This window comes from Nuphar pumila, chromosome 4 (assembly GCF_984573655.1).
Source record: "Nuphar pumila chromosome 4, dmNupPumi1.hap1.1, whole genome shotgun sequence".
Lineage (NCBI taxonomy): Eukaryota > Viridiplantae > Streptophyta > Magnoliopsida > Nymphaeales > Nymphaeaceae > Nuphar > Nuphar pumila.
The window spans coordinates 106989180-106997877 of NC_143252.1; the positions used below are offsets into that span (position 1 = coordinate 106989180).

The 8698-nt window shown below is 39.3% G+C and overlaps 1 pseudogene; it reads right to left on the bottom strand.

Annotated features, from left to right (window-relative positions):
• Positions 1-7106: 7106 nt before the first annotated feature.
• Positions 7107-8160, bottom strand: LOC149840445 (heterodimeric geranylgeranyl pyrophosphate synthase small subunit, chloroplastic pseudogene; annotated as a pseudogene).
• Positions 8161-8698: the final 538 nt, after the last annotated feature.

The following is an 8698-nucleotide window of genomic DNA, read 5'->3' on the forward strand; positions in this document are numbered from 1 at the left end:
CTTTTTAGTTCAACATGACATCCCATACTCTATTAATGGCTTCTCTCACTAGTCGATAAACTCACCCATAGTAAAATCTATATATATACTAATTATTTCAAAACTATATCCTTCTCAACCTAATATAATACACTATCTTCAAACATTGATTTGATTTGTCATTCACAAGTCTCTTAACTTACTACTCACGGATTTCCTTATTTGACTAAATTCTAAAAATCACTCACTTCCAATGTCATTCAAAACCTATCAAAATTATTTTCATTCCTCTATTTAATGGATTGGTTCATCACACACCAATTCCACTCGTATCTATCTATCATCCTACAAACTATTACCCACTTCAAACTCGCCATTCTTAGTCCTCCTTTTTCCTTACAAACACTTGCAATGGCCTCTTCCTCCTCCAACAATGTGATTACTGCAGCAGATCTAAGGTATCCAGATCTGTTTCACAATTACAACTTACTATGCTCTCGCCACATTCATGAAGGTAAATTGGTTAACTTCGACGAGTTCATGCTATTTGACTTAGACAACTATCTCCCTGAACTCAAACCTCTACTAGGATCTTCATCCCAAGCTGCCTACTATCCTGAGCTAGTTCGACTATTCTATACAAACTTTTCCACTGATCATGAACAAACTACAATCACCACCAAAGTTCGAGGCAAGTTGATGTTCTTTCATGCTTCCTCACTAGGTAGAATTCTAAATCTGCCTTCCACCGGCACCGACCTCAACACCATAGTACCTATCGAACGATCGGTACTTCGAAAAATTCTTCTCTGTACCAACTGCTACCAACTACCCTGGCACATGAGGAATCTCCAACCTCATGCTCAATTACTTGCCCAGATTCTTCTCCACAACATCTATCCCAAGCTTCCCCGCAAGGGATTAGTTCCACGAAAAATCTCTTTTCTTATATACGCAATTTTTTCTTCTACTCCGATAAACTGGTCCTCCATTCTTTTCAACCTTTTTATTCGTTATCAGAAATTCAAGCCTCTTCTTTTCGGGTGTTTCATAACTCCCATCCTAAAATACTTCAAAGTATCCCTTCACAACGAAGTCATCCTCCGTCCCTCTCAGGTCCTCGATGCTACCACCTTCAATCTAAGGTCCCTGCACATGCCCGGCTCTGATGAAGAAGATCAAACATCCACCTTTGATTACTTCTCTGCAATGATGGATATCGAGCGCTCTCAGGATCGTATCCTTCGTAATCAAGCCCTGTTGCAGCAGACTCGTCAAGCTCACCAGCAGAATCGTGTCGACCGAACACATCAACCTACTCCACCTTCGGGATAAACTTATTACTTTTGGACTGTAATATTTATCATTGGTCTGTAATAACTCTCTTTACTCTGATCCCTTCCTTTTTGTCTATGACAAAGGGGGAGAAAAACCTGTCTCCATTATTGGAGAAACATACTCGTATTCAACATTTTTCAATATTTTTATAAGTATTATTTCTATGCATAATGTCTTTTTGACAGGGGGAGCATATTTTGTCATCATCAAAAAGGGGGAGAATGTTGAGAAACTCTGTTTTGATGTCACATAATATGATACACTGTCGTATTTGATTTTATATGATATGATAATATGTCCTCTTGAAAAATGTTATATTATGACTGAATATGTTTTGCCATAAAACTAACGAGTACTTGATGCAAGGATATCTCACCCAAAAAGGATGGAGACTTCCTGTTCAAGTACAACTAGTGCAATCATACTCCTTGAAGAAAAAGCTTGATGAGCCATGCATTCCTAAAGTTCAAATGAAGAGATCGGCTACCTCAAGATGAAGACTTTTTTCTTCTTTAGAGTCATATGTAACAGAACCTTCAGGAACATGCATATTGCATATTACATACTCATTCATAAAAACTATATCATAAAAGTATATGATAGTTTCAAAAATCTCCTTTTTGAAAACTAATAATTGTACCTTCTTACAACCCTTTATGAAAAAGATATTTTGTCATATAATAATTGTACCTTCTTACAACCCTTTATGAAAAAGATATTTTGTCATGTAATAATTGTACCTTACACTATATACAAGACAACATGAAAAAGAAATGTAGGAAAAAGACAAAAACATAAAATCGGCTACATAGAGAAAAACAAATATAATATGTTTTTGAAAAGACTCTAGTTACCTTCTTTAAAGAAATGTTTTTAATATAAGAAGAAGACAAAAACATAAAATCGGCTACACAAAGAAATACAAATATAATATGCTTTTGAAAGGACTTTAGTTACCTTTTACAAAACCATAGAATGTCGACTTACTTGAAGTCATCATTCTCTTTGTACAAAGCATTAAATACCTCCTGTAACAAGTCCTTGTTAATATCCTTCTCAAAGAATGTCGACTTTCTTTTAGTCCTCATTCTCTCTGAAGACTTTGAAAAACACAAACATAAAGAAAACACTTGACATGACTATGTACAAATATATATCTCAAAGCACTCATTGTACTTACACTCATTTAAAGTAAAGAAGTACTTATGTACCTCAAAATCATTAATTAGAATAAAGACAAAACTACAATCCAACGTTCAATGTACTATTGTAAGAAATAGACTTTTTACATAAAATATGTATTACCTAAAATATTACAACGACTAGTGTACCCCATACTTCACTGTTTATGAAAAAAATCATTCTCGAATTTCTCTAAAGATGTTTTTGAAAATGACATGACATTTCACATCTCAAAAAGGCTACGATTTCAAAAAGCAATGACTACTTTTTCAAAAACTATATAAACACATTCAAATAAACTATTCACAATGGAATGGAATAGACGTGTGAGCTTACAACGAGAAAAATTCCTATTCAATATTTGAAAAAGAGAGCCTTGAAAAAGAAAGAGAAAAAGAAAAGAAAGAAAAGAGAAAAAGTCAAGTCCAGCTCTTTGACAAAGAGCATCCTCTGAGTGACAAACAGAACATTCTGAGAATCCTTCATTCGTGCATTCATATCATTCTGAAGGTTCTATAAGAAGTATTGTAACTCTGTTATTCACTGTTTTCCTTCTTTATTGAAAGAAGTAGACCTCTGTGAAAGAGGGTGTTGCCCTTCTCTGTTGAGAGAAGAAGACCTCTGTGAAAGAGGGTGTTGTCCTTCTCTGTTGAGGGAAGAAGACCTCTGTGGAAGAGGGTGTGCCCCTTCTCTATTGAGAGAAGAAGACCTCTGAGGAAGAGGGTGTTGTACTATTTATCCGGTGAATCGGATGTTATAGTGGAAAGCTCAAGTGGTTTGCTTGGGGACTGGATGTAGGTCTGGGTACTGACCGAACCAGTATAAATTCTGTGTTTTATGTGTTGTGCCTTATTGCCTGATTATTTTATTTTGTCGATCTTTATCGTATTTCACTATTCACCCCCCCTCTAGTGAAATTTCAGTCCTTACCATATCTAATTTATTATTTTTATGTGCTAAAGTTGACTCAAATATGATCTTTTATGCCATTTTTAAACCACCTTTGTTTTCATGAATTGGTAGTTGATTTTCACTATCTCAAAAATAGAATCTTACGGCGTATCAAACATGATAAAGCCTTCTAATTTACTAAATAAATCATGTTAAACACATATGTACATTTGGATACCATTTGGTGGCTAGATCTGTGCAAACAAGACAGTTGTACCTTAGGATGCACACCAGCCAAGCTCAAGCTGGCTCGAATAAAAAAATAGATATTCAAGCTCGGCTTGAGTTGTTATTTAAAAACTGTTGAACTGTACTGAAAATAGTGGGTTTAAAACTACCCACCTACGGAAAAGGCTAACGCCTTCTGATTAATGCCATTTGATGTGTTAAATTTTCAAACATAAATCGTACATATACTATACTATGTGCATTATATAACTAGGCAAACCCAGTTTAATTGGGCTAATCAAGCTTGATTGTCTTATCAAGCTCAACTCGTTTATGTGCATTGACCTTAGTTTATCTACCCAAACTAGTTTGAGTTTGAGCCAAGCTTAAATGAGTCGAGCTTGAGTCTTGCCCGATCTAGCTCAGCTCGTTGTGCATCCCTAATTGTATCATCATACAGTATCATAGTACCGAACCACCATATATATATATATATATATATATATATATATATATAGAGAGAGAGAGAGAGAGAGATGAACCATGATATTTTATCGTGGTACACGATCTTGTTTGCGTGAGCCTGACCGTCAAAAGTTGGTAATGTTAAAGATGGGTTTGGCATTAATTTATTTAACATGTTAGTGGGTTTAATCATCTCCATGATATAATAAGATTCGTATTATAAGATAGCAAAAATTCAATAGTTGTGCCAGTACATGACAATGAGAATTGTTTAAGAACGACTACAAACATCGTGATGTAGTCATCCTTAACTAATGAAAATAATAAATAGCCCATGCTTAACATGATTCGAAGGTTAATTTTGGGCTTTGGAAATTAAATCTGTCTAAGAGTTTATAACAGATACACGTGTGTGTGTTAAAAGTGCCAATGTTGTAGTTCTGGACCACCACAATTTGTTATTTTATATTTATAACTTGAAAAAACCGCACCCAGCACGAAGACCTTGTGCTGGCTCAAGCCTGTTATCGTGCTGGCTACATAAGAAAGACACCCATGAGAATAAAACCTTGACCATCCGTCTAGCGGCTAAAGCCCCGACCCTCTTTGGGATCTGGACTGCCATAACTTATGATGGTAAACTCTTAATTTACAAATGTAACTTTCACAATAATCAAAGACTGATGTTTGAGACATGTTGGTATGTTTACATCATCTTTCGGGAACCAAACCTTGAGACACATATGCGATTTACACATACTTAGTATGGCTACATCATCATCTTTGGAGCGATTTTTAAACATTTTTTTCTTCATTAATTTGAGCTATCGACTTTCCACCAATTCTTTAAAAAGCTGAATTTTATGACAGTAGAGACGATTAAAGTTATATAATAAAATGAACCGTTATGGTTTTGAATTTTTTCTGTTGGGGGATGGAGTTGGCGTGTGTAAATGATTTGATTGGAAAGGCTCTGTATACGAGGGAACTTCACAAAGTGCTAAAGAAGTTTGAGAGACCAACCTGAAGTTGTCTTGGACAGGGTCACACATCTCGATGCACACTTTGTTGGATCGTTTTTCGGATCACACAGTTCCACAATCATAATCATGATATAAAACATGATATAAATCATAATGTGCAGCAGAATACAAATCATGATTTTCAGCAGATCGAAACATAAACAGGGAGCAGGCATGTCGGGTCCCACCATATACCAAAATCTAGACACAAGTAAATAGACAAACAGATGCAAGGAACATAATAGAAACAACAAAGACATGTTTAGATTATGTAAAAGGCTAAGGTGTACAAAAGTACTCCCCTTAGAGAAGATTCGCTCCCACATATAGTGCAAAATAGGGTTCAGCGTCCTTCCCCCAGGATACAATAGCCACGACGATCAGACCAGTGCACTCCGACGGATCATCCTTCGAAAACAACCTCCACGAACCAAAGTTGCAGAAAACACCTTTTGGAATAACACAAGAAAGAGAGAGAGCAACAGGAAAAATGAAAAATCGCAGAGCTCTTCTTCAGAGATTAGTTTGTCTCAGATCTGTCGTAACCCTAGCCCTAACCACGCTTTTATAACCCACGAACGGTTACAAAGCGTGGAAGGAACCCATTACGAAATCTGAGGAGACGTTACCCTTTAACGAAAATCGAAGAGTCGAGATCCGTTAAAGGAATCCGAAGAGTCATAACGGGCATGGACTACGAGAAGTCGTGACCCGTTATCATTTTCCATAACCCGTTAACGAATCCAAATATCCACAGAAACTTTGGGCAAAAAGGTACCTTGGTCTTAATTGGATATGGCCCTAAAGGGCCAATTACCCGAGTCTGAGCCCGAGCACTGCACGGCACGGCGGGCGGGCGAGCGCGCACGTGTGTGTGGTAGTCATCCCACCCTCTTGTTCTCAGGAACAAGTGTAAGAGTTTACATGTGGCTTATAAAGCCCACAACAAACTCAAACACAATCAATATGGGACTATTCCACATCATCAAAACCACTTTCTCTAAACAGCCCATGTTTCTCTTTTGAATTCTCTCTCCCTTTCTTCTTACACCTAACACACTTTTGTCCTCAAAAGGTTCCATACTTGTCCTTCAAGTTTCCTGTATTTAGCCACGAGTTGATGAGAGTTTTTTTCTTTCTTTTTTTGAAAGGCAAGCTGGGGTTAGGCAGACCCCTACCAGATATCTCTTAAGCTCCATGTGGCAACCCGGGCCATCAGCTTTGCACAGACCCCGCTTACCACATGGGATACCACTTTGGTGGTACGAGTTGTTGAGAGTTCCCAACTTGGTTGATGACGAGTAGGAGTGTTAATTGGGTCAGGTTTGACCTAGACCCAACGGGAACCAAAACCTATAGGGTCATGATAAAAAAAAAGATATTTGATTAGAAACTGGGTTAGAACCAAAAAGTCTGATTTGTATATGGAGCCGGGTTTGATTTGTGAAATGTCATACCAGACCCAAGTCTACCCGGAGTTTTGATTAAGACCAAAAAATATTAAATAATATTATTTTATCGGGTTTGATTCAAGTAGCCTTTAAGGGTATGTTTGATGGCTTGTCTAGAGTTGGATGAAATGAACAAAAAATTATGGTTGTAACAATTGTTTCATGTTCTTTGGACCGTACTCAAATGCTATGTTCCAAAATGTTAATTGTTTGATGTTTGGTATCAATAAACCCCTGAATTCGTTGGAATCCGATAGGGAGGATAGCTTTCCAGTGCCGCAGGACGAATTCGGCGTGACCCCAACGCGTTCAACTAAAATCGTCGATCGTGCACCGGCCGATGGACCGATAGCAACCCCTGCTGAAGAAGGAGCTCGCCATTTGCGGAGGTTGCCGACGCAGGCCGTTCGCGAAGGCCGGTGCTCGCCGTTCATAGAGGTCGCCGGTGCAGTCCATTTGCGAAGGCCGATGGTCGCCATTCCCAGAGGTCGAGAGGATGTACGCCAGAGAGGATGCTTACCATTCGCGAAGGTTGAAAGGATGTAAATCCTCACATACTTCTACTTCCTCTCCTCTTCACACTCCCATCATCCCCAACTTCACCCCTCCCCAACCTCTCACTCTCCATCATATCCTCCACCACCTCATAGAGAATCCCAACCGCTCTCTCGTACCTCCTCCTCGCTCCCCCCCCCCCCCCCAATATCCCACCACACACCGCAGAGCACTCCACCATCTCCACGAACTTCTTCTCCTTGATAAATCAGGCAAGGTCCTCTCCTTCCCCACCACCGCTGTTGCCAGAGAAAGTGAGGTCGAGGAACTGACCGGCAACCATGTCGGTGGAGACGACTGTGCGAGTGATCTCGGCAACGACGGTGAGGATGCGGCTGGCGGGTACCTTCAACAGTGTGAGAAGGATGATATGCTGGAATCCGAGAGGGGAAGAGGGCATCGCTGGCGAGGATGGTCATGTCAACGCCATAGATGGTGTGGTTGGAGGGTCGGGCACGACACTCGGGGGTCATCGCCTTTTCATGGGAGGTCATCGCGGATGAGGGAGGCAGCGTGAACCATCTTGAGGGTGAAGGTGGTGGGGAAGGTGTGGGCTCGGCTGCTGCCCACCAATTCGCAGGCAGTGATGCACATGATGGGCGAGAGAAGGGTCTGACTTACTGCACAAGAGAGAGAGAGAGAGAGAGACGCATTGACGGATGTGGCACGCCTGTCGATGATTTTTTTTAATAGTTTTCCTCGTCCATGTTATTTTTGTAATAGGGGTATGTGAAACAAAAATAACAATGGATAATGGATGCATCAGACGATGTTCCACGCATCCTTCTGATCCCACGTTTGTTAAAAAAATGTGATCTTTTTGTGCTTCCTAAGGGCATGTTTGATGGTTTGTCCAAAGTTGGACGAAATAAACAAAAAGAACGGAACAAAGCATTGGTTTTGTTCGTTCTGTAACAATTGTTTTAAGTTCAATGTTTGTTTGAACCGCACTAAGATTATGTGTTCTAGGTGTCCGTTGTTTGATGATGATGGCCACCACCTCTCTCCATCTATCGACTACCAATGCCAACCACCCCAAAACCCGCCATTCTTTTTTCTTTCTTTTTCCTGCTTAAATGATGTTTGAAAGATGTGTGATAGAAATAAATAGTTTTTAGATAGCAGACACAACTTCAATAAATTGGTCAAGGAATTTCTCAAAATGAGAGATCTAAGGTGAGATAAATTGTTCCACTCCAGATCGGGCATCTGGTGCAAATCTGTGGCTCGCTGGAAAACTCAGACTAGTGGTGTGACAACTAATATAGGAAAATCATTTGGGTTCTCCAAGCGAGTAATACAAAAAATCATGTAGGTTTGAGGACGATTTTTCAACCACCCCAAACAATCAAATACCCCATTTGAATTGGGTTTTCAAAGAAAACATTGGATTTTCAAGTTGTCGGTGTCGGAGAACCCACAAAAAAAATAGGTTTTTTGGAAAATTAAGATTCCCCAAATGATGTTCAAAACTGGGGTTTCTAGCCAAAGAAATATACCTCTTTTCTTATAAGGAAAACCCAAGAAAATCTTGGTTGAATAAATCTTAAACAGTGTTCGTCTCCGGCACGATGAGGTTCACAGACT